Raw genomic sequence first — 19,523 nt, forward strand, 5'->3', positions numbered from 1 at the left:
TCCAGTTCTAGCACTTTGTCTGGAAGATGATGTGGACCTTCGCACTGTTGTTCCTGACGATGCCAGTATGGGTCTCGTATAGTAAGACTTGGCATTTCTAGAACAGCCCTTGCAAACACCAATCCTTACTACCTGGGATGGTAATTAAGTAACTCCCCCTACTTTTACAGATGAGAAAACAGAAGCTCAAAGGGGAAGTGACTTGCACTAAACAAATCTCTCACTGAGAGAGCTGGGAATAGAACCCAGCTGTTATGGCTTTGTCTGTATCTATAACAACCTGGGCCCCCAGTCCTCTGTACTAGCCCCTGGGCAAAGGTGGCACTTGCTTTACGCTCTGTAGCAGCTCTGTCACGTCCACATTAATCCAGAATAACTCCACTGACTTGCATGGAGTTAATTCCACCTTTACACATGGGTGAGAACTGGTCCCAAAACAGTTACAGAGGTGTTGGCTGAAAGCAGAACTGCTGTATGCAGTGGAGCTGTCTAGAGCCGTTTGATGCTTCTGAGGAGGGCATGGTGCCACTTGAATCGGGATGCTGAAGGTCTGCAGCTCAGCTGTGGTAAAAGCATTCCCTCAATATATCTCTGACCTTTACTTCATGTTAGGTTTTCAGTTACATGCAGGCAATGCCCAAAGTGGCTGGCTCTTAAAAACCAAGCTGGGTTTTTAGCCTGTCATTTTAGCGGGGGAGAGCAGGAGGCTATGACATGTTTGTTGTCTGTGGTTCCTCAAAACTAGCAACGGCTCCTTGGAATTGTCTGGGCTATTGCTCGATAGCTACTAATGGAATCCCATTTAGCCCCCAAGAAAAATACTGCAGCACTTACAATAGCATTGTACTAGAGCTGTCAATTAATCACAGTTAACTCACGTGATTAACTAAAAAAAAATTAAGCGTGATTAATCACAGTTTTAATCGCATTGTTAAGCAATAGAGTACCAATTGAAATTTTATTAAATATTTTGGATGTTTTTCTACATTTTCACATATATTTGTTTCAATTACAACACAGAATACAAAGTGCACAGTGCTCATTTTATATTATTTTTATTACAAATATTTGCACTGTAAAAATGATAAACAAAAGAAATAGTATTTTTCAGTTCGCCCCATACAAGTACCGTAATGTAATCTCTTTATCGTGAAAGTGCAACATACAAGTATAGATTGTTTGTTTGTTACATAACTGCACTCAAAAACAAAACAATGTAAAACTTTAGAGCCAACAAGTCCACTATTTCTTGTTCAGCCAATTGCTAAGAGAAACAAGTTTCTTTACATTTATGGGAGATAATGCTGCTGGCTTCTTATTTATGTTACCTGAAAGTGAGAACGGCTGTTTGCATGGCACTTTTGTAACCAGCATTGCAAAGTATTTATGTTCAAGATATGCTCAACATTGGTATGCCCCGTTGTGCTTCGGCCACCATTCCAGAGAACATTTTTCCATGCTGATGACGTTCTTTAAAAAAATAATGCATTAATTAAATTTGTGAGTGAACTCCTTGGGGTAGAATTGTATGTCTCCTGCTCTGTTTACCTGCATTCTGCCATATATTTCATGTTACAGCAGTCTTGGATGGTGACCCAGCGCATGTTGTTCATTTTAAGAACACTTTGCATTTTGTCAAATATAAAGTGAAAGAAGTTACCAATGGTGGTTGAAGCATGAAGGGACATATGAATCTTCAGTACATAAATATCTTGCTACATCGACAACAACAGTGCCATGAGAACACCTATTCTCACTTTCAGGTGACATTGTAAGCAAGAAGTGGGCAGCATTATCTCTTGCAAATGTAACCAAACTTGTTGATCTGAGCGATTGGCTGAACATGAAATAGGACTGAGTGGACTTGTAGGCACTAAAGTTTTACAGTGTTTTATCTTTGAACGCAGTTATTTTTTGTCCATAATTCTACATTTGTAAGTTGAACTTTCATGACAAAGAGTTTACATTACAGTACTTGTAATACTGTTGCTTTTTGTTTTTTACAGCACAAATATTTGTAACCAAAAATAAAAAAAGTAAGCACTGTACACTGTATTCTGTGTTGTAATTGAAATCAATTTATTTGAAAATGTAGAAAACATCCAAAAATATTTTTAATAAATGGTATTCTTCTATTGTTTAACAGTGCAATTAATAGCGATTATTTTTTTAATCACTTAACAGCCCTACATTGTACACATGGATGTTATTTTGAGCTTACAGCTTCTTCAAACTTCCTGTAAACCCTAGATGAATGATAGAGAGCAGCCATTTAAAGGACCAGCAAATCCTTGTAGCTTAGCACAGGTAGTGGGGCTCATTATCAGAAGGTTGAAGACAAATACTTTGGAATTCTAGGGTTACGCTAACACTTAAGCATCAAAGAGGATTTGCCCTGAACCTGGGATTGTCACTTACGCCAGTGCAAAGTGTGTGTGTAAATTGGCACAATTTGGATCTGGGATTTGCCATACCCCACTTTGCTGTAATGTAAATGAAGTCAAATGGTTCAGGAAAACAAGGAATCAAGCCCAGGATCTCAGTTTGCGCCTCAGCTCCTCTGGACATAGATCTGCCTTTTCTCTTGAAGTCTTACCTGTCCCTTAAAGGGAGAACCGGTCTGAACCAAAGGCCCCAACTCTTGGGGATGTTCAGTACTATGATGCTGACCTGGGCCTATCTATGTCCCTGTTTCCTCAGATCCAATCTGAAATCCAGTTTGCCTGAGTAGCCGTCCTCTGATAATCGCTGACAGCTACTACCTAGGGGGAGGGACAGGTCAGTGGTTTGAAAACTGGCCTGCTAAACCCAGGGTTGTAAGTTCAATTGTTGAGGGCCCTAGTTAGGAATATGGGGCAAAAATCTGTCTGGGGATTGGTCCTGCTTTGAGCAGGGGGTTGGACTAGATGACCTTCTGAGGTCCCTTCCAACCCTGGTATCATATGATTCTATGACTGTCCACTTCTAGCCACAGTGTTATCTGAGCACTTCTTATGGAATATTATCTGCTGAACATGAGCAACGTGCTTGGTGCTGTGGAAAACACACATTAAGGACAGTCCCTGCCTTAGTGTTCTGCAGACAAGATGAGAGATGAAAGCCAGAGGAGAGAGGTAACAGTTTTTTTAAGGCAGATCAAATCAGCTCCTCTCCTGCAGTGGAATATTGGGTGAAGAAGGTGTCTGACGTGAGCTAGTGTTAATTGTGAAAGTAGAATGGATTAAAGAAATGTTGTGTGTTCCTTTAAGCAGGAATGAGGAATGTTGAAATAAAGTTGTCAGGAAGAGAAACATTAAGGTACGGAACAATGGGTCCACTTAAGCTAATGGTGGGACATTAGTAGGAGATCGATAAGAGTTAATAAGGAAATAAGACACGTGTGTCTAGCCCCAGGTAAACTTATCAGTTCTGTTCCCTTTGTTATCTTGTTAAATTCATGCCCTTTTTATCTGTATAAATAAAGTAGTGTAAGCCTTGCATGGCATTCACACATTATCTAGGTGTATTAGCAGAGCGCTTTGCTAATAAAACAGAGTGGTCTGAGAAACTGTGAGTCCTGAATCTGACTTTGACATAGTGGACTTCCTGGGAGAATTGTCTTATGGAGGTATTTATATGGGTGAAGACCTAATGCTCAGGAACTTGTCGCTCATCCCATTCGTACTGTGCAGCATGGAGGAAAGTAGGAGGACTGCGCTGGGGAAGGAAATGAACAGAGCATTGAGGCTTCGTTGCCATGGAGAGGATGAGACTATAAGAAAGGAGGTGAGGCCTGGAGGCTGGAGCAGACTTGTGGAGCAAAGAGAAAAGGCTTATCTCTGTGATAAGGTAGTAGGAAAGGGGGAGTGGGCAGAGGTTCGAAGGGAGTGATGGGCTCTGGCTGAGCAAAAATCAGTGCTTTAGAAATACAGAAAGGAGGGTTACACGTATCAGGGAGGCTGTGCTAGTATCTGAGGCTGGAGGTGGAGAAGTGTGCTGCAAAAGAGGCTCGGCTTTGCTCTATGTTGTGGCAGAGGAAGAAGCTGCAGGAGCTGGTGTCAGCCTCGAGGCGAGGGGAGTTCAAACGTGGGGTCGGATGGCTGGAAGCCTATGTGATAGGACAGAGGGTAATGTGGCCAGTGGCAAAAGAGGAAGTGACAGAGAAGAAAAAACAAGGAGATGAATTACAGTTCTGTGGCTTCAGCCTGTTTGTATTCCTGCTGAGCCAGCAATAAGGGATTGTATAACTGGCCGTGGTCACATAAATAGTAGTGAGGCACTTCCCTGGGGAATAAAATAAACCTGACACCAGGACATTATTACAGCCTAATAGCGCTATCACTTTTTTCTCTTCTCTGTGTTCTATGGCAGCGCTAGCTTGATGCAGATATTTTGAAAACTTTTTACATAGTAGAAGCAACTGCCAGAGGAAAAAATGAACAGACTGGAAAATAGAAAATTACTCGTCTATCAGTCTTAGGCTCTTGCCGTTATTTACACGGCCTCTTCCTTGCATCACCCGTGATGCTGGGAGGTTTTGGTATCCATGAAACAGCTCATTTTCTCCCCTTTGCCTCACTTGCTCTGCTAGAATCATTAGGATTTAAAACCAGCCACAGCCAGAGCATTTACAATTTAACAATCAATAAAAAAAAAAATTACACTCCAAGACTGGAAAGAAATCATTTCGGTCTCGTCTCTCCCTTCTGGGGTGTAGCGAGAAATATGTGCTGGGCTAGCTCTGGTGTGAAAAGCATTAGCAGCCAGTTAGACAGCTAGTATTGTCTTAAACTCAGCAGGCAATGGAGAAAGTCAGTGGCCTTAGCAATATGACTGAGACAGCAGCTTTGGGCCCATTTGACATGTATTGAGTGGGAATGAAGTAAGGTTTTTTTGAGAGGGTTCGTTCTGTTCGTACTTGGCACAGTGAGGTCCTGCTCCATGACTAGGTCTCCAAGGTGGTACTGCAATATGGATAACAAGGGCTGGGCATTCTAGCCAGGAAAATTGCATCAAACTAGCACAAACAACAATTGAGCTCCAGTCCTGAAATCGGAAGCACAGGGACAGAACCATGAAGAGCCCCACTGAGGGTATGTCTACATCTAAAATTTTGCAGCGCTGGTTGTTACAGCTGTATTAGTACAGCTGTATAGGGCCAGCGCTGCAGAGTGGCCACACTTACAGCAACCAGCGCTGCAAGTGGTGTTAGATGTGGCCACACTGCAGCGCTGTTGGGCGGCTTCAAGGGGGGTTCGGGGAACGCGAGAGCAAACCGGGGAAGGAGACCAGCTTTGCCGCGGTTTGCTCTCGCGTTCCCCGAACCACCCTGCAAACCGCAGGGAAGGAGACCAGCTTGATTACCAGAGGCTTCCTCAGGTATGCTGGGATACCTGCTTATTCCACGGAGGTCAAGAAAAGCGCTGGTAAGTGTCTACACTTGATTACCAGCGCTGGATCACCAGCGCTGGATCCTCTACACCCGAGACAAAACGGGAGTACGGCCAGCGCTGCGAACAGGGAGTTGCAGCGCTGGTGATGCCCTGCAGATGTGTACACCTCCTAAGTTGCAGCGCTGTAACCCCCTCACCAGCGCTGCAACTTTGTGATGTATACAAGCCCTGAGAGTACTGGAGGAGGGGGCTGCCTACATGGAGCTCACTGCCAGATAATGCATAGTCCCATATGGGATGCCTCACATTCTAGCACCTGCATTCTTGCACTGCATGCAGTACTGGGTTCCTGATCCTCGTGACAAGCAATCTTATGCCTGCTGCTGAGGGGAGGGACTGTTTTCCTTCCGCAGGATGAGAGGGACATGCACATTTTTAAATCTGTTTTTGATTGGAAATGTCAAGGGGGAACAAAATGAAACCTCCCATGAGCTCAAGGGCTGCTCTGTCTGCTCACTCTCCCTCAGATTGATTGCCCTTCTTCAGTGCAAGGCAGTGGGCTCTGACAGCCATGGCAGCATTTGCCATCAATCAGGACTGTGGTGCTTTAGGGCAATCCCCACAATTACACCCTCTTTTAAAAGAAAATGAGTAATGAGAGGCATTGCTTGCACTGATGGGCACAATCGTCAATGTCTGCAGATTCAAGGCTTTGCAATTTAACAGTTTCTGTCCTGTATATAATAGGGTCAGCCCCAGGTTCTCAAAAAATCATGAGACTTGACAAGGATCAGGCTGCTGGTGTGCAGAGGCCATAGCCCATCATTCTGACCAATATGATCTTATTGTTTGTGTTTCCCTCCCGTCTCTTCCCGCCTGCTGTCTCTTGTGTTCTACTTCGTCCCTGCCCCAAGGACCTTACAACTGATCTTTTTTTCTGAGTTTGTACAGAACCTAGCCCAATGGGGTTCTGGTGCATGACTGGCTCTCAGAGGTGCTATTGGAATATAAATAATGATGATGAGACTGGCTTAAATCATAAGATTGAAAAAAAATTGATTTGGGGGTTCTTCTTTGCCTCTTGTTTTCTGAGCCATTAGGTTACTGCTTAAATCAGATTAGTGAACAGGCTGGAAATCATTCACTTAAATTTGTGGGGTGCAATTGGTCACATACTGTTATTTCTGTTCTGTTAATGGTTGTCATCTAAGGAACAACATGCTGTCACCAGTTCTTTGGAGAAGGACTTTTGGGGTAAAATGGATGGGATTTAATATCAAAACAAATAACTTGGGGGAGGGGTCCTAGAACTGATTCACTTTCATCATCTTTAATGCACTAACAACTTCCATTTTAAATGAAGTGCTGCAGTATTTCTAGTCAGCTGCACAAGAGAGACCTAGTCAGCAGCAAGATTGTGGCTGAATTTATATTCTACTATAATAGTCCAAGGCTGTTTAAAGAAAAGTGGTATTTCACTTAGCCTGGTCCAATAACCTCTCATCCCTTGTCATTCCCTTTCAGCCTACCTGACGTGGGCAAGGAGACGAAATCAACCCAAGTAATGAGCACTATTGCAGGCTTTATTCAAGAGCTTTAATAGACCAGCAATGTTAGTGGAATAACTTATCTTCCTCTCACACTAAGTGTGTCTTTTCTCAATGTGTAAAAATCTCCCAGGATACATGGGGCCCAATGGGCCATCTCCTCCCTTCACGATGGTCCTTAATTTCAGAGCAGAGAGCTGTGCTGTTTGCCTGATTAGATGGAAGGCTGTGGCCATAGGATATTTTCCAATTAGGAGACATAAGGCAAGGCTGATAGGGAGTCACTGAAGGAAACTGTTGCAGCTTTTGTTTACACTGGGTAATCACTGCACCTTTATTACACAAGCTACTGTAGAAACTAAGCATCCAGGGCAATTTAAGAATCTTAGCTACGGCACAACATTCAGCCCTGCAGGCAAGATACGGTCTGGCCAGACTTGGCTGTGAACTCAGAGGGAGCAATCACTAGGGAGATCCTTCCCCTGAGAATACCAGCAAGGGGGATTGGATGGAAGGAGCTGTTGTGAGGGTGGCTTCTTACCTGCCCTACTAGGAGCTTGACTCAGGCCACCAAACTTAATTTACACAAGCTGCAGAGCAGCCATTGCTGCTGCAGGAGTGGTTTGCCAAAAGCATCCTACAGGCAACTGCCTCTTTAGCCTTTTCAACCCCCCTTGGGCTATCGAGTGCTCACACATAAGTGGCAAAACCTTTTCTACAGCAGCTTTAACACCCAAGCAGCATCCTGTTGTGGAAAGTAATGTGAGGATAATAGCTGTTAATCCTTAACTAGTGCCTTATGCCCCATCTGCTCTCCTTTGTCCTGTTCCTAGCTCTAGCTGAGTTCTCCTTCACTTCACTGGGAGCAGGACTGGAACCTGAGAGAGCTGCTAATGCTTTTAATCCTCTCCCACCATGAGATACCTAGAAGGAGAAGCTGGGATATGCAGCATTTGTGCTTTGTAGCATACTGGCTGCTCCAGGGAGACAGATGGGCAGGATCCCATAGGCAGGAAAGAATTATTACTAGGCATCGGTATAGTCCATGTGACACTGCAGGAGCAGGCATTGAGCAGCACTGGGGTGTTCTTCTTTTCATGTCCTGGTGATAAGGAACAGCAGGCTGTTGGGGAAGAGACAGCAGCTGGCAGGAGCTTTGTCAGTCTTCTAAGCAAGTGGCAGTGGGTCTGCCCCATGCAATGACCCAAACAAGTGGAGGTTCAGATTGTCCGATAGTCACCACACTGAAAACAGTCTGAGATGCTGAGCTGTAGCAGGCTTTGCGGGAAGGGACCTGCCACCCCTCTGTATGGACACAGGTGGGGATCAAGGGCATTGACCACAGTAGAATGCATGGTGTGCTATGAGCTCTGTCGCAAGTTAAAGGCAAATCTGGCCCCAGGCTGTGACAGTGGGCTAGTGCAGTGGCAGAGTGGGATTCCTACCATGGAAAGTCTGTCCTTGAATGATGCCCTCTAGCTCCAAGCTAGTGAGATCTGCCAGCTACGAGCTGTGACGAGGCCTCTAGGGCAGACGCAGCAGCAGAAGCAAAAGGTACTGAGAGAGCAGGAGGAAATGCATCCATCTAAGCCATTCTGCCCTGCCCCATCAGGATTGCTTCTTGGCCATACTCACACTCCGTAGCAGTAGGGTTGGCTTTCACTGTAAGTGGTTAGCAGGGATCGGGCACACTTAGTTCTGGTTCTAGAGATAGGTGAGTCCTGGCAGTTCGGTTCAGAAAACACCCAGGTATTCAGGGGCTTGTCCAAACCCACTGGAAACCAGACTGAACCTTCATTGGGATGGATTACATTATGAGATTTCTAGTGCTTCCTGCTTCTTCCAGCTTGGCAACACCAGAAGAATAGTTTTCCTTGAAGGATTCTTGTCCTTTCTCTCTAGTCCTGGTCAGAACCAGTGACCTGCAGGGGGTTCAAAACTCAGCAGTGGAGGAGAGTCAGCCAAAGTGGTTCACAATTCAGGTTCAATGCCATTTCCAACAGAAGGGTCAGTTCAGATATTCTACTCCCTCGGCTGGCTGATCTAACCTTAGGTAATACATTATAGTCCATATGAGTATTCCTTCACTAGATAAATCCATTAATTGCCATAGGTTAAAATAAGACCATATGATCTAATGGCTAGAGTTGGGGGACTTCTGTTTGTGTGTGGCTCTCCCATTGATTCTCTCTGTGGCCTTGGGTACTTCACTTAAACTTTCTGACTGCAATTTTCAAGGAACCTAAAGGAATGAGATATCCAAATCCCACTGAAATTCCATGACTGGGGATAATGCCTCTCTTTTTTTGTAAAGTGCTTTGGGATCTCCCTGCAACCTCATTAATCAGAATAGAGACCACTGCTGTAGTTTAGGATGCTTCATTGCTTTGATTCATATTACTCATTTGTCTAAGGTGTTCAGAGTATTAAACAATCACAATTAAACAAACAGAGTATTAAACAATCCCTGTGAATTGTGGTGAGGAATTCAAACAGCTGGGGATGGAAGTAATTCTCCCCTTCTACTTACCAACCAATTAAAAACAAAAGGACTCTTAGAAGATGTAAAAGAAAAGGGAAACCCCAGAGACAGAGCAGTATTTTCCAGGCATGTCTTGGATTTAGGAAATTTACTTGGAAATTGTTTTGATCTGTACCATGGTGTAATTTGTTTGGATATCTGATAACTTTGAACAGTATTTTTGCACTCAGATATGGATCTTCCCTGCATATACAGTCCCAATTACCAAGGCACTTTTAAAAGCTGCTTCCATATGTGTTTGCACAATAGATTTGAGTGACCGTGAGGGCATGTTCAGTGTCATTGTAAATGGGCACCGTTGCCCCATGCATCAGGATATAATGGACATTTTGGAAGCTCCCACATGCATCCTTGATCACTCTCAATGGAAGTAATGTGTAGCCTGGTGTTTTCAGCTGGAGTTGATGATCAGTTCGTCATTCAAGCTAATCGCAGTTGTAGTAAGACCCTGCTGGTAAGTAAACCATAGACTGAAATCAGTGGTTTCTGCATTGGCCTCCCTGTCTCATTCAGTGTGGATCTTTTAGAAAATGAATGAAATTAACGTGCAGGTCAAGCACCAGAGGATCGTTTTGGTTAGAACAAAGTGGCCCCTGTGAGCACTGGAGTGTGGGAGCCGCTGCAGCAGCAGCAACATGATGATCTGGTCTCTTCTATTCCCAAGTTCCAGTGGTTTTGTACAGTCAGATTTTTAAATTTTAGCTGCAGCAATGGGAAGTGGAAGAATCCAGAGAGGTCTGTGCTTTGTTTCGCTTTCTCCCCCACCCCATTCCCCCAAACAACAAAATTCTCAAAACCCCGACTGCTCAGCTTTGTGTCTGTTGTATCCAGACAAGGGTGGGGGTTTGCATCCAGGGTTCTGGTTTGGTCCATCAAAACCTGTATAGGATCTGCTTGGATTTCTTAGATGATCCTTAACTGGTATAGAGAGCCTGGCTGTGATCCTGCCCCCACTGAAGAGCTCTTCCATTGATTTCAGCAAGTGCAAGATCAGTTCTTACATGAGAAGCGAAGCTGCTAGCCGTGTGCTGTGTAGAAACTCCAGCCTGCCTCATATGCCATTTGTACCAATTCTCAGGTGTCTAATTGCATCCAGAGGTTTAATTCAAGCACCTCACCTTGTGCAGGAAGGTGAGAGCTGGTGCAGTTTCAATGAGGAGGGAGATTTACAGCTAACTGCCATATCAGAAGGAAACATGAAAGCCGCTCTTAAGCCCTTTCACATTCATCTAAACAAAACAAGGAGAACTGAGCCCATCCCTTCTGCCTCAGGGACCCTGGGTCCCCTGGCTTGTTAGCTTTGTTGATAGGATTTACAAATAAATTTAATTTTATGTCCTCCATAAGCTAATCATGCAGGGATTATGCCTGGAAGGAAACCAGAGGTGAGGGGGTAAAAACATCGCTCCCTGATGTAACCTGTGATTAGTGATATAACTGGTGATTAGCCAGAGGCCAATTTCCTTCCTGGGCAATTTTGATACTCACAGAATTCACTGCTATTCACAAGAGTATGGTTGGGTTTTTACTTAGCCTTTGCTGTTTAAATGTTAGTGCCTCGCTGGAATTGAAACAAAGCCCCTTAAGAGGGACTGGTATCAAGACGCTGCATTGGAAATAGCAACAGAATTTGATCCTGCCTCTGCAGTACCAACCTCTGGCTTCTGAGCTAAGAGCCTCACCCAAAGCCCATGGAAAGGGATCTGGCCTTCCTCCTATGGCATTTTTACCAGTTCTTGAGGGGACTTCAGATCTAGTCTTTGGTCCGGTAGCTGCCTGCAATAGCAAGTGGCTACAGTGGCTGGCTCACAAAGGATGAGATTGAGGGAACTGTCCGTGACACACTTTACAAGCATGTTACAATGCATAGAATAAGGGCCCTGATCCTGCAAATGCTTAAGCATGTTCTAACTTTGTTAATTTACATGGTGTAAATTTCTAACTGCTAAGGTAATTAGCCATTGGAACAATTGTTTATAGGCGCTGACTTCCTCTCTACCCAGAGGGGTGCTCAACCCCACCCCCTCTGCCGCAGGCCCACCTCCACTCTACCCCTTTCTCCAACCCTCCATCCCCACCCCAGCGTGCCCTGTCCCCCCATCTCCCCCTCCCTCTCAGCTCCTCCTGCACCCTGCAGAACAGCTGCTGGGGGGTACTTGGCTGCCGGTGAGTGCTAGGTACTCGCTGGAACACCTGTGGAGTCGGAGCCCATGCAATTGACCAAGCGTGGATTCTCAGTCATTGACAATTTCTACATTTAGGTTGGTTGTTTCTGCTAAATGATATACTCTAGGAATGATTTTGGGGAAGTTCTATGGCCTGGGTTACATAGGGGGTCAGACTAGATCAGCGGTTCTCGACCAGGGGTACGCAGAGGTTTTCCAGGGGGTACATCAACTCGTCGAGATATTTCCTAATTTTACAACAGGCTACATGAAAAGCACTAGCGAAGTCCACACTAACTAAAATTTCATACAATGACTTGTTTATACAGCTCTGTATACTATACACTGAAATGTAAATACAATATGTATATTCCAATTGATTTTATAATTATATGGTGAGAATGAGAACGTCAACAGTTTTTCGGTAACAGGGTGCTGTGACACTTTTGTATTTTTATGTCTGATTTTTGTAAGCAAATAGTTTTTAAGTGAGTTGAAACTTGAGGTGTACGCAAGATAAATCAGACTCCTGGAAGGGATACAGTCGTCTGGAAAGGCTGAGAGCCCCTGGTCTAGATGATCACTTCTGGCATGGAATCTATGTGAGCAGTCACATTGACTTTCAATGGGACCACTCACAGTGCATGAAGTTAAGCATGTGTGTAAATCTTGGTAAGATCTGGGCCTTGCTTGGTCCTTTGTTCCATGTCAGGATAGGTACTATCTTCCCCAGACAGTGAGCCATACGGCATTGCAGGGAGCAGCCTACAGAATGCATTGCCCTTTCCTGTTCTCCTGCTTCTGTTGTTCAAATCTGTTTAAGATCGAAGTGCATGCCAAGCATGGAAAGGAATCCTCCAAAATAAACACTCAGTGAAACAAACAAGCAAGGGATTATGCAAGAAGTTGCAGAGAGTCCCTGATGCTTCACACAATTCAGTTCAGCTAATATCCCAACCTGCTAACATCAGAGCAATATCCTGGCTTCTTCCCTAAAACTAATTAATTTTATAACTGAGTGAGGCTCCATCTTCAGCAATATCACACTCATTTAGTTTAGTGGCAGGGAGGTGAGGCTTTGATGTGAACTCACTGTAATTGAAGGAAAGTAGAGTGCTGAGAGCTGCTTATTAGGTTTCAGAGAGATTCACATTCCTGAAAGAGATTTAATTCAACTTTTTTTTATTAAGACAACCTCATCTTTAGATTAAAAAAAACTGCACAAGAGTTTGCAACTTGACTGAGGGCCAAACCTAACGGGGGTGGAAATATGCAAGCCGTGATCACTAGCCTATGATCTGAGTCAGCTGTGATCCCTCTTATCAAAATCTACTTTACTTCCATCCACTTGGTTTGTTTCCTTTTAATAATACCTGTTGTTATTAAGTTGAATTGGTAATTAATGGGTGAAACATAAAGCTAATTGGCTGCTGGTGGGGGTGGTAATAAAGCTTATGCAGGGCTTCTCATCTGTAGATATATATCATGGAATATCAGGGTTGGAAGGGACCTCAGGAGATCATCTAGTCCAGTCCCCTGCTCAAAGCAGGGCAAATTCCCAGATTAGATCTCCAAGCAAATTGCAAAGGTGAGTGGGCGGTGTCATCTACATTTTATAGATGCATAGAGTTTGAGTGACTTGCTCAAGGTCGCAACAACCCTGGGAAATCCAAATATATAAACTGGTGCCCCATCTACTGACCCACATTCCTTTCCCCACCGCTGCTGCTGGAGTAAGTGACTCTTGGGTTCCTTTACTGGGTCTTCCACAGATTTACTGTGTGACCTTGGGCAAGCCACTTAATCTCTCTCGCTTCATTCACCTTTGTGCTGGGGCTTGTTTTCTCAGTGGCCTATTCCTTTGATTGGTTTGTTTGTTTAATGTGACATAGAGCTGTGGGCAGTCTCACAGATCTGCATGGGCCATATCTGGGTTGCATTTTGGTCATGCCTGCTGTAGAGTAACAGTGGATTTTTCAGAACTTTTCATTGACTAGGATGAGTGAACCCTGTTTAAGTCTTTGTATGTAAATGATTTTTGTAAAATGTGTAGCCTGCCCTCCATGTGCCACAATCCCCCTAGATCCCCCAAGCTAAGCAGCATATACCCAAATCCATTTTAGGATGGGAGACCTCCCGCAAGGAACACCTCTCTGTAACTGAAGGTGTTGGTGATTGAGTAGAAGTCTTCCCTTCCTTGCACCTGAATCAGTGGTGAACTAATATCACTAGCATGATATTAGATTGACTGACTTTCATGTGCATAATAAAATGAAAGTACATCTCTGGTCACTAAAGATCCCACAGAATTTTATGTATTAGCAGGGTGTATTATCCTAGTGCCCTGGCTAAATCCCAATTTGGGTACAGTAAGGAAGCAGAATTTTATTCAATTCCCTTACATTTTTTTGGTAAGATATCTTCACCCTCTGTCCTGAGCTGTTATATAGTGTTGCTATGTGCTGTTCCACAGCTGCTAGTTCTCACACCAGGCGTGGCTGCCCTTGGTGATGTGATTTTTTTATTTATATAGTCTTTTGAAGTGCTTTAGGATGAAAAGTTAGATCGCTTACCTCTGAAATGGGTCAAGTGATACTTAAGTCTTGGAATTAACTGGCTAACAGCTGATCCGAGGTGCTTGGCTAAAAGGTGAGATAGGAGTTGATGTCTGTTATTCTTGGGTGAGATTCTGTAATGAGCAACGCAGTCGCAGATCCCTTGAGGAATGACTGCTCTGGATTTCAATCTTCATGCTGCTTTGGTGTCGGAATGCAGAGCCCCACTGGAAACGCAACCTCCATGATGTTAATTGCCCCAGGGAGCAGTAATACCCGGGGCTGAGGCACTAATGAGCTCTTGTGCTAAGTGAGCAGAGAACAATCAGTGAACAAGTATCGAGTATTCGTGCGGGTCACAAGTGCATTGCGAGCTATTCGTAACCATTCCGCTGGGTGGTTTTGGCAGCAAGGAGAGCTGGGTTCAGTCATCTAGGGCTTCCTTCTGAAACCTTAACAAATCAGACTAGCTCAAACTCCCATCTTGGAGGAGCTCCCATCAGGAAGCAGGAGCGTCATTCTGCCTCTCTTTCTGGTTTGTCCAGGCCCCGCTACCCAACTGTGCCAGCAGCTATGGGTTTTATGAAGGTGACCCCTTGCCCCAGGCACATTTGGTGCAGTTCTCTTGCCCTTTGGTTACCCGACTGGGATAATCAGGTTTGATTTGCCCCCAGACTTAATACTGAATTCTCACCCAAATGCCCCCCCAACTATCATATAACAGACATGCAGTGAGGCCTGGCTAATACCCCAAGCTCACCAACAGATACTGGCAGGCAGCTCCTTTCACCATGGAGCCTCTGTCCAACTGGAGTTCTGAAGCAGCTCTTCTCGCTGTTCATCAGGAGGTGTCAGGAGCAAGCTCCCTACTCTCTAGGGGTTGAGCCACTACCAACGGGCCAGAAGAGGTTGTATCTCTTTGAATACGATACCTTCTCCTTGCCGGGTGCATGACTCACCTGAATGGCACAACCATTAAATGGTGCATGTCTGGTCAATAACCCAAGTCACCTCCTTCAGCAATGTCTTATCCTGAATAATAACAACATTCTGCACGCCACTGGCCCTTTCGCATCTCAGGCCACGCCCAGACTACCCGCCGTATTGGCGGGTTAAAATCGATTGCTCGGGGATCGATATATCGCGTCTAATCTAGACGCGATATATCGATCCCCGAGCGCGCTTATATCGATTCCGGAACTCCATCAACCCCAACAGAGTTCCGGAATCGACACGGAGAGCCGCAAACATCGATCCCTCGCCGTCTGGACGGGTGAGTAATCCGATCTTAGTTATTCGACTTCAGCTACGTTATTCACAGTGTTTACAGTGAATCAGTTAAACCTTTCAGGAAGGTGTCGCCTCTATTTTACAAATGGTGAGGGAAGCACAGAGTGGAGATTAGGCACCTATCTTCTTCTTCATGCACTTAGCCCACAAAAGCTTATGCTCAAATAAAAGTTTTAGTCTGTAAGGTGCCACAAGTACTCCTCATTCTTTTTGCTGATACAGCCTAACACGGCTGCCACTCTGAAACCTTAAATACCTTTGATTAGCTGGCCCTAAGCATCTTGCCCCAAATCATTTTGTGGCAGAAGCAGGAATAGATCTAGAAATCCTGAGTTCCCATTCCCTGCTCTAGCTACTAGACTAAATTTCCCACACTAAATTAGGCACTATTTAATGGGAAGATGAGATTTGTAAAATTATTAGGGCCATTCTTTTACCTCTTCAAAAGTTATTTTTTCTCCATTGGTATCCTGCTGTTAATTGATTTATCTTGTTAGACTGGCCTCACACTTGGTAAAGCAACCCCCATCCTTTCATGTATTTATACCTGCTCCTGTATTTTTCACTTTGAGCATCTGAGGAAGTGGGGTTTATGCCCAAATAAATTTGTGAGTCTCTAAGGTGCCATAAGGACTCCTCGTTGTTTTTATTATTTGGAGGGCTGATTTTTTTGTTATTCCCAAAGGAGTTGCCCACATCTTATATTTCATGTTGTTGAAAAGTGGAGATAAGCCTGGACAAAACCCCTGATCAGAGTGCCCCCAAAATTTGACTCCCAATTATCTCTGGTAAAGTAACCTGTTCCCTGGCCATGTCCTGGGCAGCTGTTTTTCTTTCTCTCTTGACTTTCCTCTGCAGCACCAAGTGAGACGAGAGCTTAGTAATTGGGGTTAAATGATCCTGCCCTATCCATTCATTTCTTGCTGCTTTGTTTTCCCCCTGAGTGGCACTAAATATTCATTGAACTTCTAAGCAAATTCCGAGGGAAGAGGCTTGCTTATTGAAAGTCAAGTCAGAGAACATAATGGCCTCCAGCAGTTACACTTATTTGGCTGGTGAACAGAAAATACAGGTCTGTCGCATCTTACGCTGGGGTTATGTTCCGCAGTCAGCGCGTAAAGCAAAAATCGCGTATAGTCAAAATTACATTGAGTGTAATGGCGGACGGGATCGCCCGCACTACAGAAACAGTATTTAAATTATCTTTCTCTTTTTTTTTTTTTTTGCCGACTGCGTAAAGCTGAAATTGCTCATGTTAAATGCGCCTAAGATGCGACAGTCTTGTAATACAACTTTGGGGATTTCTTAGCTGTTTATTGCTCTGAGAAGTTTGTCCTTCACCAAGAGTTAAAATGGCAGCTCCAGAAAGACTTGAAAAGCTATTGTTCTCCAGCACTAATCAGGCCAAAATTCTACCAAAAACTTAAAATGAACCATTTCTGAGGCTGGGAAGAGTTCAGTGAACTTTTGCCCCCTTCATTTTTGTTGCATGTGTATCTGCGGGAAGCATGACAGTAGAAGCAGTGAAACACTCTGAGCAAGACATCAGGAGTGGTTCACTTGGAATTCTTGGTAAAGATTAAAAGTCCCTGTCTATTTTAGCAAAACAGATTGCCAGACGCTAATTCTGATTACTGACTGATTGATGTATTTAAATTGAAACATGGTGCTCCCTTTGCTGTCCCCTCTGGCTTTTGTTGGATACTGAAAGATGGAAGAAAAACAACCAGCTGCAATCATCCTTGTGTTTAAAATGATAGCTATGGTAATCATCTACATATGTATGTAGCCTGGCTTTGTGTACATGCCTCTCTGCACAGTAGCTTAAAGATGCCAAGGAACAGAGGTCCCAGTTCTCTGTAGATGCAAATTGCTGGAGCTCTCTTGACTTGAGTGGTGATGCACCAATTCACATCAGCAGAGAATTCGGCCCAGAACCTCCCTCCCAAAGTTTACAGTCTAATGCAGTAGAGGAGAAATGCAGCATGACTAACGGATCCTATGTCTGGGTTGGAACCCCCTTTCTGTGTGGCTGTTAAATGGTTTCTCCCAAACACAATACGAAAGGCAGCCCTGAAAAATTGAATGCCTGCAATGACATTAATGAAATAAAAGGGGTGCATTAAATAGGCCATGTCTATATGAGCTAGGGGCTGAGACACAAAGGTCCAGGTCAGTTTATAAAATATCAATGATCATAAAGTTCACACTGAGCAGTAGGTCCTGATCCTGCCCACACTGAAAACTCCCACTTCACTGGGGCAGAATCTGGCCTTTTGAGCTCATATCTGGATGAATATATGAAAGAAGGAATCCTTTGGAATCAGAAACTGCTGGACATATCCTCTGACCCTTCCCATCCCATTCTTCTGTTCTAGGCTATAAGGTCAGGGGCGGCTCTAGCTTTTTTGCTGACCAAAGCACGATAGGCAGGCTGCCTTTGGCGGCTTGCCTGCAGGAGGTCTGCCGGTCCCGCCGGTACCTGCTGCCAAATCCGCAGGACTGGCGGAGCCCCTGCAGGCAAGCCGCCGAAGGCAGCCTGACTGCCACCCTCGCAGGGACCGGCAGGGCACCCCCCGCGGCTTGCCACCCCAGGCATGCGCTTGGACCGCTGGTGCCTGAAGCTGCCACTGTATAAGGTCACTGACTGCTCTTTAAATTGGCAGCTTGCCAGTTCATGGTGTGGGATTCAGTTTAGGGATGATGCTTTGAGGACTGTACTATATTGAAAGGGTGTCACAAATGATCATTTCAAGTCAGTCTCCGTTAAAGGAAAATAGAATCTAATGGGTTTAGACAAAATTAAGCCTGTATCGGGGTCTGCCAGGGCTAGGCCATGATATGGCTACTTGTAGAAAACTCCCTAATATGGCACTGTCCTCTAGTGGTGAGAAGTGACTATGAAAATAAGTACTAGTAAAAGTTTGTATTATAGTAGTGCCTAGAGATCCCCCAAAATATAATTTTTTAAAAGTTAAGACAGTCTTCAGTGTGTGAGTGAGAAGTGTCATGCATCCCAAGAGCCCTTGGTTGCTACTGCATGGCAAGATTTCCAAGAGATCTTAGCATCTGTGAGCACAGCAGTTGGCACTGTTCTCCAGGAGTATGAGGGGAGAACTTCTCTGTTTTCAATGGGAGCTGCTGGGCGCTGAGCCTGAGTGAAAACCTGGCTGCAAGTATCTTCACTTCACTCGAATAGCCTTCTTACTTCATGGAATCTCTCAAATCAAAAATTAAGTGATCAACAGGTGTATAATTAATGGGGAGGAGAAAGCGGTTTAACAAAACAACAGAGGTGGGAGTCATTGACGTGGCTTATAAACCTGAATTAATGTTTCTAGTTGCCAGCTCTCCTGCCATAACAGAGGAGCTTAATGAAGAGTGAATTATGGAGGTGCATGGGGTTACCTAACATTACACTAGTCTAACCGTTTATTTTGCTGCCACCTGCTGGCCTTTCTCTAGGCCATCTGAGCTCTTCAGACAGCCTTGAATCAGCCCCTCCACCGAATCCTCAGCCACCCTTTTGAAGTCCATGCAGACTGACACCTGTCGTGTGGTAGGAACCTTTATTCCGCACTCCTGTCATCTGCACCATGAGTCCTTCAGTTAGACAGGGAATGCTTCAGCACCCTCAGTTCAGGAGTCTGCTGTGTCTGAGGCCATCTGGTGAGTTTGCTGGTACTCAGCCTACTCCTTATTTTTTTGAGTACTTGCACAACTAGAAGGCCCTGACAGCCTCTCACTCTCCCTCCCTTGCTTAGCACCTTACATCCCCCTGTGTTCAGAGGATACCTAGTTTGCTGTTCCTGTCTAGCACCTCACTTCTACACGGCATACAGCCAGGTCTGTGCAGAGTGATGGAGATATCCTGTAACTACCCACAGTTTCCAACAGCTGTAGCTCTCTGGGAGTTTTAAACATACACCTGACCTTTATTTTTTTAGGATATTAATTAAGATTTTATTTTGAGGACCTGCTTCTCCTCTCCATTTATTCAAGCCTCGTGTCTCGAGCAGGGGGATAGAATTGAAGGGGAATCTTGCTTTCTG

The 19,523-nt window shown here is 44.6% G+C and overlaps 1 protein-coding gene across 1 annotated transcript in view; it reads left to right on the forward strand.

Annotated features, from left to right (window-relative positions):
* The first annotated feature begins 3,017 nt into the window (after positions 1–3,017).
* Positions 3,018–19,523, forward strand: part of SRGAP2 (SLIT-ROBO Rho GTPase activating protein 2) — a 255,349-nt gene continuing 238,843 nt past the window's right edge. Inside the window, exon 1 of the mRNA XM_030561620.1 lies at positions 3,018–3,113. The gene's annotated coding sequence lies outside the window, so the exon portion shown is untranslated. The remainder of the gene's footprint in view (positions 3,114–19,523) is intronic.

The sequence above is a fragment of the Gopherus evgoodei genome, chromosome 4, assembly GCF_007399415.2.
Source record: "Gopherus evgoodei ecotype Sinaloan lineage chromosome 4, rGopEvg1_v1.p, whole genome shotgun sequence".
NCBI classification, from domain to species: domain Eukaryota; kingdom Metazoa; phylum Chordata; order Testudines; family Testudinidae; genus Gopherus; species Gopherus evgoodei.